This window comes from Anabrus simplex, chromosome 1, assembly GCF_040414725.1.
Source record: "Anabrus simplex isolate iqAnaSimp1 chromosome 1, ASM4041472v1, whole genome shotgun sequence".
NCBI lineage: Eukaryota > Metazoa > Arthropoda > Insecta > Orthoptera > Tettigoniidae > Anabrus > Anabrus simplex.
Window position 1 is genome coordinate 512433692 of NC_090265.1, and position 17078 is coordinate 512450769.

Genomic DNA, 17078 nt, shown 5'->3' on the forward strand with positions numbered 1-17078 from the left:
TGTCAGGACCGAACGAAACCGAGTCGAGTGAGTGATTTCACGTTAGTAGTGGAATGGTCACGGCCTGAAGCTCATGTACTGCATTCCAATGTTGTGAAGTCTGTTTAAAGTTTTAAGTATGTCGCAAGCGTTACAGTTATTGCTACTGACAGACAATGCATAGGGAAGACTGTGTTACATAGGAGAATAAGAAGGCGCTAGTGGATAAAGGACAAACACTGAACATGACAGCCTAGGGGAGTCCAATGTTCTGTTCGATGACCTGCGAAGTGATGAATGTTTCGAGATAGGCCTACTTCAAAATTACTTTAAAGTACATTCGATTATATTTTACAAACAATTCGTCCTTCAATTGTTAAACAGAACAAATTTCCGCAATACTATACGTCCTGAGGAGAGTCATGCTGACACTGAAGTGGCATTTTATTTTAAAAATTTCAAAAATGAAATTCCCAGAAGGAAACTATACTTTAACCTAATCTACTGCAAATGTTAAAAACATACAAGCTTCTCATTTTCAGGTCCCGATTTTGGTATTATGTATACATTTGGTCCCATGACGGAGGCCGTAACTATACAGCGTTTATGATAATTTCAGTATCTACCTCTCCTCCACTCATCACTTCAACACAAATACAACGTTGCAAAGGAGTGAGCAACGTCCAGGAAATCGCTTGCCGGCCCAGCGTGTTAAATGCAGACGTCCCCGAAGAAATCGCGGGGAAGTGCTTAGATCTCGGAGCAGGAAGTTAATATAGGCCTATGATGTTCTGGTACGAAACACTCGTAGGGCACACAACTGTAATTTGCGAGATACAACAACATTAAGACAGGAATTCAGCTGTAAGTGATCTCCAAGTAGATTTAGAAGGAAAATGAAGGATTCCTTCCTAACACCAAACGTTCCTTAAACACTCTCGCCTTTCCCATCGTTTTCTGCGTCGAGCTCGTCAATATAACCGAAGTAATCCATAAACACGTTTGAAACATTTTCCTCTCGTATACGGCACGATATTACCATTAGTCAACAAGTCTAAACCTAGCTTACTCCATACACGACGTGAGAGTAAATTCTAACCTATATTTGTGCGTTATTTACTTCTTTAGTAATATACTACAAGATGGTGCTCTTCAACATTTTACTCTTGTAATTTAGTACAGGAGTATCTGAAAGGACTAAAATACTTCGGAAGTACTCTCGTATGGAAGTCGCCTAATGCTGACTTAAAGAGTAGGCTACTTTACTTCGGAAGTAGAACTTACTCTTGGTTGGTGCACGCCACCCTTTAAGTCCCTTCTAAATTACTGGTGCTAACAAGTGCTCAACCCACAGTCAATTACAGCAATTACAACTACCTAGATACCGACCACTCAGTCATGGGAGTCTTCCCGGTGTCAATATTATAAAACCGGGCAAGTCGGCCATGCGGTTAGGGGCGCGCAGCTGTGAGCTTGCATCCAGGAGATAGTGGGTTCGAATCCCACTGTCGCCAGCCGTGAAGATGGTTTTCCGTGGTTCCCCATTTTCGCACCAAGCAAATGCTGGGGCTGTACCTTAAGACCACGGCCGCTTCCTTCCCATTCCTAGGCCTTTTCTGTCCCATCGTCTCCACAAGACCTATCTGTGTCGGTGCGACGTAAAGCAATATATATATATTATAACACCTACGTTACAAGGAGGCAGTATTCAATTTTGTTCTTGAACGTTATCCACGAAGAACATAACGTGCTCTGTATGTATTCTTATCCAAACCACCACAAATATCCTGGCAAACAGCATCGGCAGAGGTGTCTGAATTTTGTTCCCCAGTTCTTTAATTTGTCGTCTGCCAATGTGGAGTCAGAAGGCCAGCGCTCTACCGTCTGAGTTACTCAGCCTGGACTCAACGTCTCGAAGAACACCAACGATATATTACTAAACCAGTGTATTTACTTAGCGTACGGCTTTTAGTGCCGGAGCTGTCCGAGGACATGTTCGGCTCGCCTGATGGAGGTCTTTCTATTCGACGCCCATGAGCGACCTGAACGTATGGGCGTGAGATGAAGATGATGAATGAATGAGCTCTGTTCAAAAGTCAAAGTTCATTGAGTTAAATGATGGGTAGACAATCTCCGCAATTGGTTAGAAACGTCGAAGTAAACAACAATGTTAAGCAGCTATTGAATTGTGAACATCGCAGATGTTTTAAGAAGGTAATCAAGAGGAAATCTTAAGATTGGTAATCGATTACGAACGTCATACATTACTGACGTTAGGTGGGAGGGGATTCCACACATGAGGAAAGTCTGACCGAAGCTCAGAAGTTCGAATCGCCTACTGCCAAATTAAAATTTCCGCCTAATGGCCTCTTACAACACGCAACCAACCTGAGGAAGTTTTATAAAGCTACTGACTAACTGGGAAATAATGTGACGTTGTACCTAACTGTATACGCGCGGCAATAAACAAATTACAGAGACTATAACAAGTCAGAATTTCCTGTCTATCTTACTAACGGACCAGTAGTAAGAAAATATTGTAAGCAGAGAAGATGTATCTACCATTAACAGAAATATTTAAGTCAGTCTATCTGAATTTAACCGGAAGCAAGCAGTGCCTATAGTAGTGCGTTCAATAGCGGCGACACACCTTTACCGCTCGTATAACCCATAAAATTCACAGCAATTATAATCCACAGTATTTATAATAACTTATCAGCTGACTTATGAACCTCTGCTTCCGGATCCCAAGATAGTGGGTTCAAACCCGGCAGAGAGTCGAATTTTTGAAGTGCGGAAAAATGTACATTCAACACTCAATGTCGTACGATGTCGGCATGTAAAAGATCTTTGGTAACACATTCTATGTTCACCCGACAAAATACATTAAAACGCAAATTCGTTTACTCTGTCATCTAGAAGACCTAGAGTAAAAAGGAACGTCGAAATTGAAGAGCAGACAGCCAGATGGCGTCAAATTAAAATGTCTGCACATGGTAGCTGAGGCCATACAATCATTATCATCATTGTGGCAAGTCGTGGAAAAATCAAAAACCTAAACACACCCTATGGCACAACAGCTTCCTAAGAGCCATGGCTTTCCAAACGATCACAGCTCAGCCCAGCCCAAAGGTCTGTAGATCACGAGGTGTCGTGTGGTCGGCACGAAGAATCCTCTCGGCTGTTATTCTTGACTTTCTAGACCGGGACCGCTCTCTCGCCGTCCGATAGCTGAATTGTAATCATGCAGATGGAGTGGACCTCGAACCAGCCCTCGCGGAAAAATCAACTGATCTATTACAAAAATCTAAGATGCCAGGAGAAGAAAAACAACGTACTTACCACATTAGTGGTAGCCTACACGAGTTTCTATTCCGCTAATATTTGTTCAAATCTGAAACCTACCATTTCCGTTTATCTAGCACGCTGCGAACATTTAAACGCTAAACCCTGTATCAATATAATGGAGTTCGTTTTGTTCCGTCGTAGAAGGGAGTTTTCTAACGTCCCGGAAGCCAACAATAGAGGTTTCCTTCAAATGCCACCGATCTGAATTGGAATCGAACCCGCTGCTTTGAGAACAGAAGAACACTCAGCTTTGTAGGTTGTGGAGATGACTACATATCTAGAGAGTACATTAGGCAGATTTTCTCATCGTATGTCTTGTTTATACGGTGTATAAGTATAGGTACACAAACATCATAACCACAGGCTCGAAATCAAATTAAGATAACTCCTACTCTGCGAGCAAAGGAGAACTGTGCACACATTTCATCGAAGAATTCATTTCCACACTGAGTAGTTTCCTCAGCTTATCGCAGTTGGGTCGCTGGAGCCACCTGGGCTCCATTTTTATTTTAGCAGGGGAGGGTGGGGAGAGTTAGGGCCGGATGCCCTTCCTGATGCCACGTGCATTTTGAGATGAAAATCTCAATCCAGGATCGACCGGGATTCGAACATCAGCCTTCCAGGTTGGAAACCAGCACCTAAGCTACTGAGCTAATCAGTCCCGACTAAACCCCCACCCCCACCCCCACACACAACTCTCTCTCCCTCCCAGTATCCTAATAATACTGTTCTAACTTCTTGTTAATATACATTTTTACATTTTCATACCAAATTTCCTCCCTGCCGAAAATATCGTGTAACTACAAAGTTATTTCCTCTTATTTTACTCTCACTTTATTCATTTTCTTCTGATTTGAGTCTTGGATAATCCATCTCAGGTGGTGGCGATTGCTTAAATGGGAAGAAACAAGGGCATTGGGTAAAAAAATAGGGAGACAAATACTTCCTAAAAAAGGAGAGAGACCGAGCTTGATAGCTGCAGTCGCTTAAGTGCGGTCAGTATCCAGTATTCGGGAGATAGTAGGTTCGAACCCCACTGTCGGCAGCCCTGAAAATGGTTTTCCGTTGTTTCCCATTTTCACACCAGGCAAATGTTGGGGCTGTACCTTAATTAAGGCCAAGGCCGCTTCCTTCCCACTCCTAGACCTTTTCTGTCCCATCGTCGCCATAAGACCTATCTGTGTCGGTGCGACGTAAAGCAACTAGGAAAAAAAAAAAAAAAAGGAGAGAACATTGCGTTCAGAAAATAACCACCACAATCATAAAATGGTGTTTCAGAGAGCATTAAAAGACCCATTAAAATTCACAATTCTCAGTGGTCCAATTATCATTATTCTAAAAAAATATATAAAAAACTGCAAATCATCCTGCACCTGCGAACGCTTGAGAACAATTTGAAGCTATGCGTTCGGGTTGTACAATAAAGTAGCCTTAAAATAAGCGACGCGGTACATGAATAATAGTGATGAAAGAATGAACCTAAAGCTCTAATAACAAGTTTTACTTTCCCAAACCGCACGGAAGGAAGATATCCATCTTGATATCATACTTCAGGTCCAACTGAGCTACGTAGAAGTTTCTAAGCCTCGTTTTCTACATCACCAGTAAGTTCACGTGTGTTCTGATATGTTTATTTTAGCAGTATTGATTTATTGCACTGAAGAAATTCTCCCCGAAAATGAATAGGAGACAGTCGTCGGATAGATAAAGATGGCCTCAAACGGCGTCGTCGATCCAGACGTGCGTGACGAGTTATGTACAATTGTAAAGCAATCATCTACTTTAAAAAGGTGCTGGCAGCACGTCCAAGGCCAGGGCTATTCATAGTGAGGACGAAAAATTATGATCCATCCCATCAAAAGTACGCCGCAGGTCATTAAGGAATAAACCATCGGAAAAGATGCTAGAGGGTGAAAGGATATTTTGGACTGCAAACAGTCTATTATTACAAACTGACATTTTAAAATTATTTTGAATGATTTATTTTAGTTCATAACGGTACACTTAAATTTATTCAGTAGGGCGTGGGCAAAGGAAATCTTAGGTGGCTTTTAATATGGGCAATTCCTTTCTTTCTCCTTTCCTAGGAGGCGGTCAGTACAAGATACTTCTTAGGCCTACTTCTTGAACTATCTCACATCGCAATCTCACTGCTCAAGGCAGGCTTTCCTCTTGAGGAAATTAGGATTCGTTAAATTAGAACATTTCCTGTCTTCAACCTTTCCCACAGATTGTTAGGATCAGTCTGTCATGCCTTAAACAAGATTTGACGAGTTCTCCAATGAGCAGTACACAACAGCATTGTTAATGGAGATTTTTAGGCACCCTTGAAAAGTAAATACTATTTCAGCAGTGGAATTTATGTCCGGCAATGCTTATTCAGTCAATTGTATAAAATATTCTCCAATGACTTACTGTATTTATATTTTAAACAATGTCTTGCTCACGGCCTGCTGTGATTATGACAGGAATTACAGAAGTCATACAACAGCAATGATTATGATGATGATATGATGATTATGATAATTGTTGTTTAAAGGGGCCTAACATCTAAGGTCATCGGTCCCTAATGGGTCGAGATGGACGATACCGGTATATGATATATTTAAAATTTTAAAATATATCCATTGACTAGAGTTTAAAATAGATGGTGATGAAAAAGGACTGTGAAATTAAAACAATCAGTGGATCTAATTCGCAATGCCTTATTTCCTATTAACATCATAGAAAATGCAGGTGACAATGGAATAAGGCATTGCCTGGAAGTACAGATATATATAATTCAAGTTAGAAGCTAAAATAACACATAAAATACGCAAACACGAACTAAAATAGAGTCAATGGGATAAAAGCGCAGTTAACACAAATAGCCTAAGAAATACTGGCATGGTTATTAACCTATAACATCCACTAATATTAATCATAATTAATGTTAACGGTTTCACGTCCCGCTAACTACTTTTCCGAAGTTACGATTTTTTATTTTTTTCCTCGCAGGTTTTACGTGCCAGTATATCTACCGGCACGAGGCTGGGGTGTTTGAACACTTTCAAATACCACCGGACTGAGCCGGGATAGAACTCCTCAACCTGAGCACAGGAGGCCAGAGCTCGACCATCTGAGCTACTCAGCCCCAGTCCGCCAATACTTCACTGTACCCGTTTCCGAAATTTCCTTGTATTCTTTAATTTCGACTTCGATGAAAACTATGGCATTATAAACACATGTATTATGCGACCTTGCATAACATCGTCATGTAGTGGCAGCAGTGATAGGGTACTTTGTGTCATGCCCAGCGGGCTTAAATGAATAACATTTTAAAATAGATTATTTGAGGGTTACATGTTTTTGTGATTGTTAATTGAATGGATATAAACCATAATTATTGTAATCCCACCCGCGTGCTGAAAAGTGTATGAGGCCTCTTGGTCCAATTCCGTACGGGCGTGCTTTTCGGTATTTACTTCTCATCAAGGCGGTCGTGGTTCGAATCCCGGCCGGGAAGTGCAAGTCATACTCCGTGACTTCAGATTCTTCGTAAAGCAGAAGGTCCCGTGACTACGATCTGAACATCGAAAGTGGCGTAAAACTGCTTGCTTAATCAAACTTCCACCTCAATATACAATACTGAAATAGACATTTCCGAGCCACTGCTGATGTACAGTAAGTCCATTTTCTTATATAGTTTTTAAACAGATGTATCATGGTTCAGATATCGAGGCACTACAGAACACTAATTGCATTAAGAAAAATAGCACGTGTCCGTCTCTGTGTAAAAGAGCACTTATCCGCCCCTGTGGTATAGTATAGTGTGATTAGCTCCACCTCCAGAGGTCCGGGTTCGATTTCCGGCTCTGCCACGAAATTTGAAAAGAGGTACGAGGGCCGCAACGGGGTCCACTCAGTCTCGGGAGGTCAACTGAGTAGAGGGGGGGTTCGATCCCCACCTCAGCCATGCTAGGAGTGGTTTTCCGTGGTTTCCTAACTTAAGACCACGGCCGCTTCCTTCCAATCCCCCCCTTCCCCCCCCCCCCGCCCCTCCCGCGCCGGCCAAAAGGCCATTGTTCAACATAGCACAGGTGAGGCCGCTGGACGAGGTACTCGTCGTCCTCCCTCGTTCATCCCTTCCCCCCCTCCAAAAAAAAAAAACCAAATTCGCACGCTCCAGGACACTGCCCTTAAGGCCTCGCTGAGTCCGAGGGTAAAACCAACCCTGGAAGGTAAACGGATTAAGAAAGAAAGAAAGAAAGAAAGAAAAGAATGCATGCAATGCTTCTTTTAAAGTGTATAACGTGAGTACATTAACGTGAATTACAATCCTTGGTGTCACAGATCAGTTTTGTTAACCTATTTAACAAACAAAATGACCGATATTGTCCTTTGTAGACAGAGCAAGCGAAAGCAAGCTTTTGGTTTTACGCGATTGCTGATATCGAGATCATAGCCACCTCCAGTTTTACGAGAAACCCAAACCAAAGATTGTTGATATGGTGCTTTTTTTTTTTTTTTTTTTTTTCCTTCGGGAGAGGCCTGGTGCATGCAGGTCTTTTTTTTTTTTTTTTTTTTTTTTGCGTTGACGACTTGCGCGTATATGAAGATGGGGCCCTACCTAAGATTTTAAAAAAGTTGAAGACGGCACAAACACCTGGCCCCAGCGCCAAGGAACTCTCCCAATGAATGTTAAAATCTCCGGCCCGCCGGGAATAGAACCAGGGACCCCTTGGACCAATCCTTTAGCCATGGAATCGGACCGATGTGGTGCTGATAAAACCAGATGAGCCGTATAAAGAAACTGAAGTGATCACAGGTCAACATTGATTTTCTTTTCTTTATATGTATATTCGGTGTATCATTTGTCCAACAAATGCCCTTACTTTTGTGCTATCACCAGTGGTGGGAAGAGTACAAGAAAAAAAGTAACAGATTAGTTACTCGAAAAATATTTTACTAAAATACGATTACAAATTACTTATACAGAAAGTAATCAGTAAATTACAATAACTTCACAGAATGTAAAGGAAATCACCGATTTCTTTTTGCTTGAGGCTGGAATAATACAAAAGTTTGCAAGGAAAAGTAATATATTACTTCATTTTGATCATTTCCCATCATTTTTATTTTAGGCAATAACTTAGCATTTCAAATGATTTTCCATTTACTTTGTAAATAAATGAATCAGTTCTTAAAATTCTCATTGCTTGACGTCTTAAGGGGAAAAGGTACATCTTAGCATTTACTGAAAAGACGCCCTACAGGGACACTAAGGAATACACATGTTAATTTTAAGAACATTGTTGGAATGTTGTTGAAAGTACACGAGAGGTAAGAAAATACTTCGCCCAGAACTGGTGATGCTACATGTATCTTAACATGATTTATTTTTTTCACATTTCTGCTTCCTTTCTGCCTCCGGAGAGGGTGGTGCAGGTCTTTTTCTAGTAGACGGCCTATTAGGCGACCTGCATGTCCATGAAGACACGCCACACACACCCAGCCCCTGAGCCAGTGAAATTAACCAATTAAGGATAAAATCCCCGACCCGGCCGGGAATCGAACCCGAGACCCTCTGAACCGAAGGCCAGTACGCTGACCATTCAGCCAGTACGCTAATTACTAAGAGTTTCAATGGACTCTTGTCTGTTTTTGTATATTTCTTGTGCTATAGCCTAACCGTACACACAAGGAAATCTGAATGACCCAAACACATTTAGTTAAATTTCTGGTAATTTTACAAGCACCACATAGAGACAGAACATAGCCTTGTTAGGTAAGTGTTTAATCTGCTTATTTTGGAATGAAGCTAGGAGATCCCTCAAAGGTGTGCAGTGCTTGTGTTGCAGAGTTAAGAAACTGGTCAAAGTAAAGGACGAAGACAATTTGGGAGTTCTAATGGTACCGGTATGGTGTGAGCCAAAGAACCATCAAGGCAACTGTTATTGTTTGCATTGTAAAAAAGATTCTATATAAAAAAGCAAAATGGGATGATTTATCTTGATTTAAGGTTGGCTAGAAGGCCTGTATACCACATGGCACGGATGTTTCTGACCTAAACCTCCTACAATAGAAATTTAGGTACATCCTTTAGAGTGTAGTTTTTCAATGCTGTAACAGTGATGGGAGATTTTCACTTATAGATATATGCAACAAGATGTGAACCTTGAGATACTGCTTTCTGAATCAAGTCCAACCAGTTGAGTCATCTGAAGATTCTGGCTGTTCAGGCCCTGAAGTCCTACCCCAACCTTTCACACAAAATGAAATGAATGACTTGGTAAGAGATTTAAATCTCCCCAAAGATGCTTCAGAACTTCCATCTTACAGGAGGAAAGAAAAGGATCTGCTAACTCCAGGAACATTTACAGACAGTGGGAGAAAGGCCTAGAACATTATTTTAACCACGAAGACACTAGTATATTGCAGTGACATTCCCAATTTCATAAATAAATTATGAACATAGTATAAAACAGCAATTCAAGCAGGAAAAGTTTAAGAGGTGTGTTGCTACTTAACGATAACATTGTAACATAAGTCCCAGTCGCTCATTCTGTCCATCTTAAGCAGACATCTTGAATGGTTACTCAAAAAGTACATTACACAGAACATAAACGATCAGCAGCAATTTGAAAGGTTTTGTGCATATTGTTAGGACAACAGGGTTACACACCAAGTACCCATATGTTTGTGAATGGGACAACCAAAACAGAATCTTTGGACAACTCAAGAATTGGCTAGAAGAAACAAGGATATTGAAAGGTGATGGCAGACCACATTTGGATGCTGAAATGTTGTGATCTTGCAAGAATGCACAACAAAACTAGTGGTACAAGAAGCTCTCCTTCCAAGTGACAACAGTTCTACTAATTGATCATATACATCAACACAAATAGTAGTTTTAATGCCTTTTTACTTTTAAATTTATATGGTACAATGTGTCTTAAGTCGATGTGTTTATCATTTTCATGTACTAAACTCTATTATGTATAAGAAAGGAATACAATGCCAACATGCATTTCATTACGGTACTGGTTTTATATTATAATTGGTCAAATGGTTCACGTGTATTAAAGATTTTCAAGTTAAAGCATGTTATAAAGATACCTTATGTGGTATAGGAAAATGGAAATAATTTCTGTAGTCCACACACTTCGAATGTACAAAAAGTTTTTTTTTTTTTTTTTTTTTACCTGCAAGGTTGTGGAAGTGATCAGAAAACTATTTTAGTTGTAGTTAAAAGCAATCGAGGAGTGTGAAATCATTTATACAGGGTGGCCAGAAACAACGTGAACTGGGTATACGAGTGTCAGGTCATGCTGATGCATAATTTCAAAGAAATAATTTGATATCTCACGCTGTTGTCATTTTATCAGCTGCTCAAGTTAGCCAATTACATCGCTTTGCAGGCACGGACTTTGCACGGTGGTGTTGCTAAATCTGTACGTGTCTTAAGAGCGGCTTGAAAGCAATACCAAGAAATCAGCATCCAGTACATACACCGTTGGTTTCAGATAGTGTCACTGTAGTGTACATGCATTGGCGCGATCCTGTCAGCTCGAAGGTCTGTATTCAAACCCCTTCCCTGGCAAAGTTTCTTTCTTCGACTGGTGCCCTCATGCCAGTCTTAAGCCACGTACAGATTTAGTAACACCATCTCGCACAGCCTATTTGAATTTCCCTGCGAAGTGATCTGATCGGCTAGCTCCAGCAGCTGATAAAATTACAACAGTGCAAGATACTGAATTATTTCTTTCAAATTATTTATCAGCACGACCAGCCCTCCAACACTCGTATACCCGTTTTACGTCTTTTCCGACCACCCTGTATATCTTTAAATGTGGTGAGAAATGGTAAAGACCCACTAAATTATAACAGAAATAAGGAGTTCAAAACATCCACGTCTCCCCTTAACAAAGCACACTGGTCGCTTTGGAGCAATGAAAATGATGTTGCACTGGTACCAGGTGGTCATGTGACCTCATCGCTGACATGACTATGGCAGTGAAGTTATCTACTGTGTGTGTGTGTGTGTGTGTGTGTGTGTGCCAGCCGGTTGTATGGAAACAGCCCATCAAAATGGGTCGAAGCAAGCATGTGACAGACTGGCGAAAGAAAGCTATCGTATTTAGCGGTGCCTAGGACCACACACCACGAATGATTTCTTGGTGTATCAATGTGGACTGTCCAATGTGTTAACCAGGAATGGTGTATGGTACCACTTGCAGCCATGAAACATAACTTAAAAACTGTGATCATTAAATGATTCTAACAGACAGGGACTGGAGAAGAGCGTCATGCCTCATCAATGAAAATCTGCTTAATCTAACAGAACTGCTGCTGTCAGTGAATGAGGGTCCATCCCAAATAGTTTCTGAGCAAACATTGTGGGGGGAACTGCATGTAATGAACATGTGGAGTCTAGTACCTCATATGAGGTCATTACTCATAGCACTACATAAAGTTGAACATCTTCCATAGGCCAAACAACACCAAAAGTGGACAGTAGCTGAATGGACGAGTTGCGATTTTGCCAGTTTTCAAATGAGAAAGTATCAAGTGTAGCGATGGCCTAATGTGATATGTAGTCCACAGTGCGAGTGGAGGATATAGTTCAGGCCAGAGGTGATTCTGTATTTTGCAGTTCTTTGTAATATGACTTGGACCCACTCATTCAGGTCACAGTGAACGTGAACAAGGATGTTTATATAAACATTCTCTGTGACCAAGTGTTGCCCTTCATTACACATCTTTATGATGAGTGTATTGTGAACACAAGATAACAGCTGTGTTCACAGGGTTGCAAGCATACATGACTGGTTTGATGAACACATCGACACCCTGTCACACCTTGAATGAGCTACCAAATACCCTGATCTTAATTCCATAGAAAATGTGAGGGCCTACTTGGGACAGCAGGTGAAACACAGACATCAAGCATCCCCACAATTTAGTGCCTCTATGGGATCTCATCACCAGTAAGTGATTACAATTTGATATAGCATACCTACAGAAAATTGTGGACTCCCTTCCTCACCGAAAGAAATTGGTTATCAAAGCTGGCAGTAGTATAAGCCTAATATGGTATTAGAACAACGTCTGCAAAGAGTAACCACTTTTTTGCATGGCGAGCTTAGTTAGGAATTGTTGTGAAATGAAGGTGAGATTGAAGAAACTTGCTAGGATATTGACAAGGAGAACATGATGGTAATCATAAGTGGCAGTCGCATGAATTTTGGTGAAATATGGAAGGGATGTAAAGGTACATTCAGGCAGAAACTGGTTCCAGGAAGGACTTTTCATACTGTTGGCATGAAGGAGCTATGCCAAATGAATGAAGAGTTGCTACATTAGCCCCCGTGTACAAAAGACAGGGGGATAAACAAAGCAGTTAATTACAGGAGTTAGCTCCACATGTTACATGTAAGCTCTGGTAAAGCATAAAGCATCTCTTCATATCATTACGAGAGTATTTAGGAGTTGCAGTAACTGGTTTGATAGAAAGCAGTTTGGGTTTAGGAAAGGTTATTCATGTGAGGCTATCCCATTAATAAGGTTCTAAATAAAGGTTAACAGAGAGTATTTAGGAGTTGCAGTAAGTATGTAAAGAAGAGGCTATATAAGTCATTGTAAGACCCCAATTAGTGTATGGCTCCAGTGTATGGACCCTTTCCAGAATTAGTTTATTCGAGAATTGGGGATGATCCAAAACGAAAGCAGCACGATTTAAAAGCGACGAGCAGCTCAGCTAAGCGGTATGTTCCGAGCTGTCGGTGGACAAGGAGACGAATAAGCTCGAATTGAGTTTTTGAAAGCAGGAACGTTCTTTATACCGGTATGAAAATAAAGTTGTAAATCACGAGGACAAATTGGGGCAAATATTCGTTTATAAGAAGAGGAATTAGGGATTGGAATAATTTACCAGGGGAGATGTTCAAGAAATGTCCAACTTCTTTGAAATCATTTAAGAAAGAGAAGACTAGGTAAACAACTGATAGGGAGTCTAAAACCTGAGCGACAGCTCTACATGCAGATCAGTGGTCACTTGACAGACATGAACGTGACTTCTGATTTCATAAATTCAAGATGCACTGACTGGAATTGAACTGTGGCCAGACTGAGAGGAAGATAACTATGATAGTTCTTAATCAACATCAATGATTTTAAGGTGTAGCCTACATAAGAAATCAACATACTGTCCAGTTAAAGTTGCAGACTGATGCATTCTGTTCCGAGCACCAATATTATGAACAACTGATGTGTAAACAACACCGTAACTTTGCATTTTACCATTATTGCAGAACTCACTGGTCCACTTATTCTGCTATATGCAATAGTTCAGTGTCATTCAGAATTAAACAAGGCAGCATTCTATTAAGTCAAAATAAATACCGTAATAATGTATGGTACCGATACTTCAAGTGATGGTTTTTTTCTTTTTTTTTATTCAGAACAGCAATGGTTACAAGAGATCTGGCAGAGTAAAACGAAAGACTGAAATTGATGTGCGAGCAGTCTAGACAGCGGGAAATTAAAAATACCTGTGCAAACTAGCTAAGGCCATACAATTATTATCACCACCACCTCTTCTCCAACCAAGTTGAAGGTCTACCTGTTAAATTGCAAAATTGGTTGAAAACTTAGGGGCTGTCTAGCCGAGTCCGTAAAGGCGTGCTCGGTTCACCCGGGAGGACATAGGTTCGATTGCCCACCAGAAAGGTGAACATTTTAAGAACTAAGATTTCCGCTTCTGAAAAGGCATGTGTCCTTGAGGGGCAAAGGCGGTCCAGCAAAGAGCTAACGTTTAAGGGAAAGTGGACATTAATACAGTCTGAATGGCTGCTAATATATATATTTAAGTTCTCTCAACATAGTTTTCGTTACAGGATACATTCTCACCGAACAGAAACCTTTGTACATCGTGCGTGTATAGAACAGGGCCTATACCGGTAAGCAATTACGCTAAGATTGTGATGATACCATGTTTGAATGAGCGAAGAAAAATATGGCAAAAAATCGTCTAACGAAATTACCGTCGTCGCTTGATATAAAACTACTGAACTACTTTCTGTAGACCTAAGAATCGCGGGATTCTCACCAAGGCGACGGCGGTTCGAATGCAGACCAATGTATCTGAGATTTTTTAAATTAAAAGTCCCTGTGGTTCGGATTCCTGGTACAGCTGGAGGTCCCGTGTTGTGATATTAACTCGCAAAACTGTAAGCTTGTTTTTGTTTTTATCCAAGAATCGGCTCACGTGGTGACACGTGCTGTGCAGCAAATATGCAAACAAAGTAGATAAGCGTTGAGATTGGGTATAAAATGTAATAGAAATGCAGTTACTTTTTTCATTTTTGAATATCATTAATTCAACTTGGCTGTAAATCACCACCACCACTTCAACAGGCAAGAAGTGTGTGGTACGTAGGAGTAAAACAGCATATGGGCAGAGAGCGGGAAGACTTTACACACCTAGGAAATATTTATTCCATTAACATGTGTAGAATCTTAATCTCATGCAGAGATAGATTCGGTAACTCCCAATATACTGTGTAACACAAGAAAAAACACTGAGAAGTAGATGGCCTGCATGGATACCTTGCACGAGTACTCGTGATGTTCGAAAGTTTGAATTAGAGCGTGGACGTTTCCGAAAATACCCGAGCAGCTACCATCAGCTGATTAACATGCGAGTTGTCAACCTTGGCAATGTACGGTGAGTTGACTGCAGCGGTTTGGGAGGCATTCAGAAACCTAATAATAAATACATTAATATGCTTTCATCATTTCGATAAATCTCTTCCTCTTAACATCAAACATTTCTTGAATAATTGCATTCTCCCTGATAACAGCAGCGGTCATGTGGTTGTTTCTGAAGTTCGGACTTTTTTTTCAAGAAACGTGAGGGGATGGCATGGGACATATAACACCCGATCAACTAAAAGTTTAAACTTTCGTTCCATACGTCCAAACCCAAACGAGTTGATTCTGATGTATGTCAAACTTCTTAGCAGCATGAATCCCACATGTCGCATGCTCTGTTCCACTTCAGCGTCTTTCTATTAAGAACATCAATACTACCATATCTTTTTTTTTTTTTTTTAAAGGCTGGAATCATTTGATTCTGCAGTGTCGCATAATTTCCAAATAAATTGGCAAGACTACATGTACCACCTCGAACTGGCTAGTAAAAACCTGGCATGAAGTACACCCCCACGGCTTCATGTGTCCAATGGAGGGTAGTTTGAGCACAACAATAGTACCTAATTGTAAACACTACTATAAGAATAGGAAAGAAACTCCCGCCATTTGAAAACTGTACTGTAGTGAAAAATCCGAACAGTGAGAGGTATGTAGAGTTCCATCTCTCTAGCCTGAAGTTAAAACAAAGAGAGGTTCAGCAATTTTGACGAAATACTGCACTAACTTCAAGAAAGCAAGTTCCCTTTTTTCATAATTCATCATACGAATACGAACAATTTAAATTTCATTATGCAGCTACATTTCTAGAAAACGAGATCCCTCAAAGAATTGTCCTCAGAGATACACCCTACACTGTACGAAATTAAAATTAGGAACGACCTATGGATAATCGAAGACTTGGGTGCTAACGTGCACAGATCATGTTTTAAAATCGTCTGCGATCAAATGTTTCGAAATCATCACCAATATAATGCTGCAGTTCTCAAACTTCGTCCACAAAATACAAAAATAACAGGGGGAAGGAAATAAGTACCACTTTATGTATAGGGCTCAAAACAGGCACATCGACAACCCTTGTTATCACATTCAATGTACTGCATCATAACAAAAGTTTAAAAGTAAAGCGAGAAGCATGAGACAAGGTCGTTAGATAATCGTCTTCGAAGGCGATTATTATTTTTATAGCTTTGTCCACTATAGTGGCGATAAAAACTAGAGCAGCCGACACAAAATATTTTAAAAGACACCGCCAGACGTTTAGGTTGAAAGAACAAGAAATTACCACAGATGACAGGTCAGTACCGGCACTTGTCAAGTACAGCAAGTAGAAGAGACTTACCGCAGATTTCTTTGGCGGTGACAGATAATCTTAACAACTGAAGTCCGATTGATTAGTCCCGAAATTAAGTTTAGCACAATTTTCTCTGCCGTCACCACCACTCAACTATACCTCAGAACCAACACTAAACAGAAATGGTTGCGAATCGTTTTATTCTAGCGGCACACCGGTGATGGTGTGATGTCAGCTTATGTAGAAGGAACCAATCACAAGCTTTGTACCGCCTGCGCATTCAGTGTGCGCATCTCCCATACAGAACGTCAGATGGCGGTCAGTCATATAGTGCGTGCGTAAAGCTTCGCAGAGTATGCTATCTCGTTAAAAAGAGAGAAAGAACTACCATGACCTGCCTTAGGAAAGGACTATTCCATCAGCTGGAAGAAGAGCTTTATCAGGAAAAAGATTTGTGCTCAAGCATCACGCTTGATATTCTGGGTATCACGGCTAATGCATTCGCTAGCACGCATCGTTACTTCGTGAGGAACACGGGCCATGTCATCTATCGATCAATAGCAGACGGCGTCCACTAGTCGGACTGTCTCTTTTCAAGATGCGAGGAAGGGCGTGTGTAAAGATGAAAATAAAAAATTCTTTATGCCTGTGTAGATGTAGTATAAAATATTTTCCCAAAGCTATATATGACACGAATGCTTTCATTTCAATTCTCTGCCATTTTCTTTAACTTTTTTCTTTACAAGTTGCTTTACGTCGCATCTAC

At 40.7% G+C, this 17078-nt stretch overlaps 1 protein-coding gene across 1 annotated transcript in view; it reads right to left on the minus strand.

The window, feature by feature from the left end:
• FASN1 (Fatty acid synthase 1) overlaps nt 1-16483 on the minus strand; it is a 239642-nt gene extending 223159 nt beyond the window's left edge. The window contains exon 1 of the mRNA XM_067135405.2: nt 16361-16483. The gene's annotated coding sequence lies outside the window, so the exon portion shown is untranslated. The remainder of the gene's footprint in view (nt 1-16360) is intronic.
• Nucleotides 16484-17078: the final 595 nt, after the last annotated feature.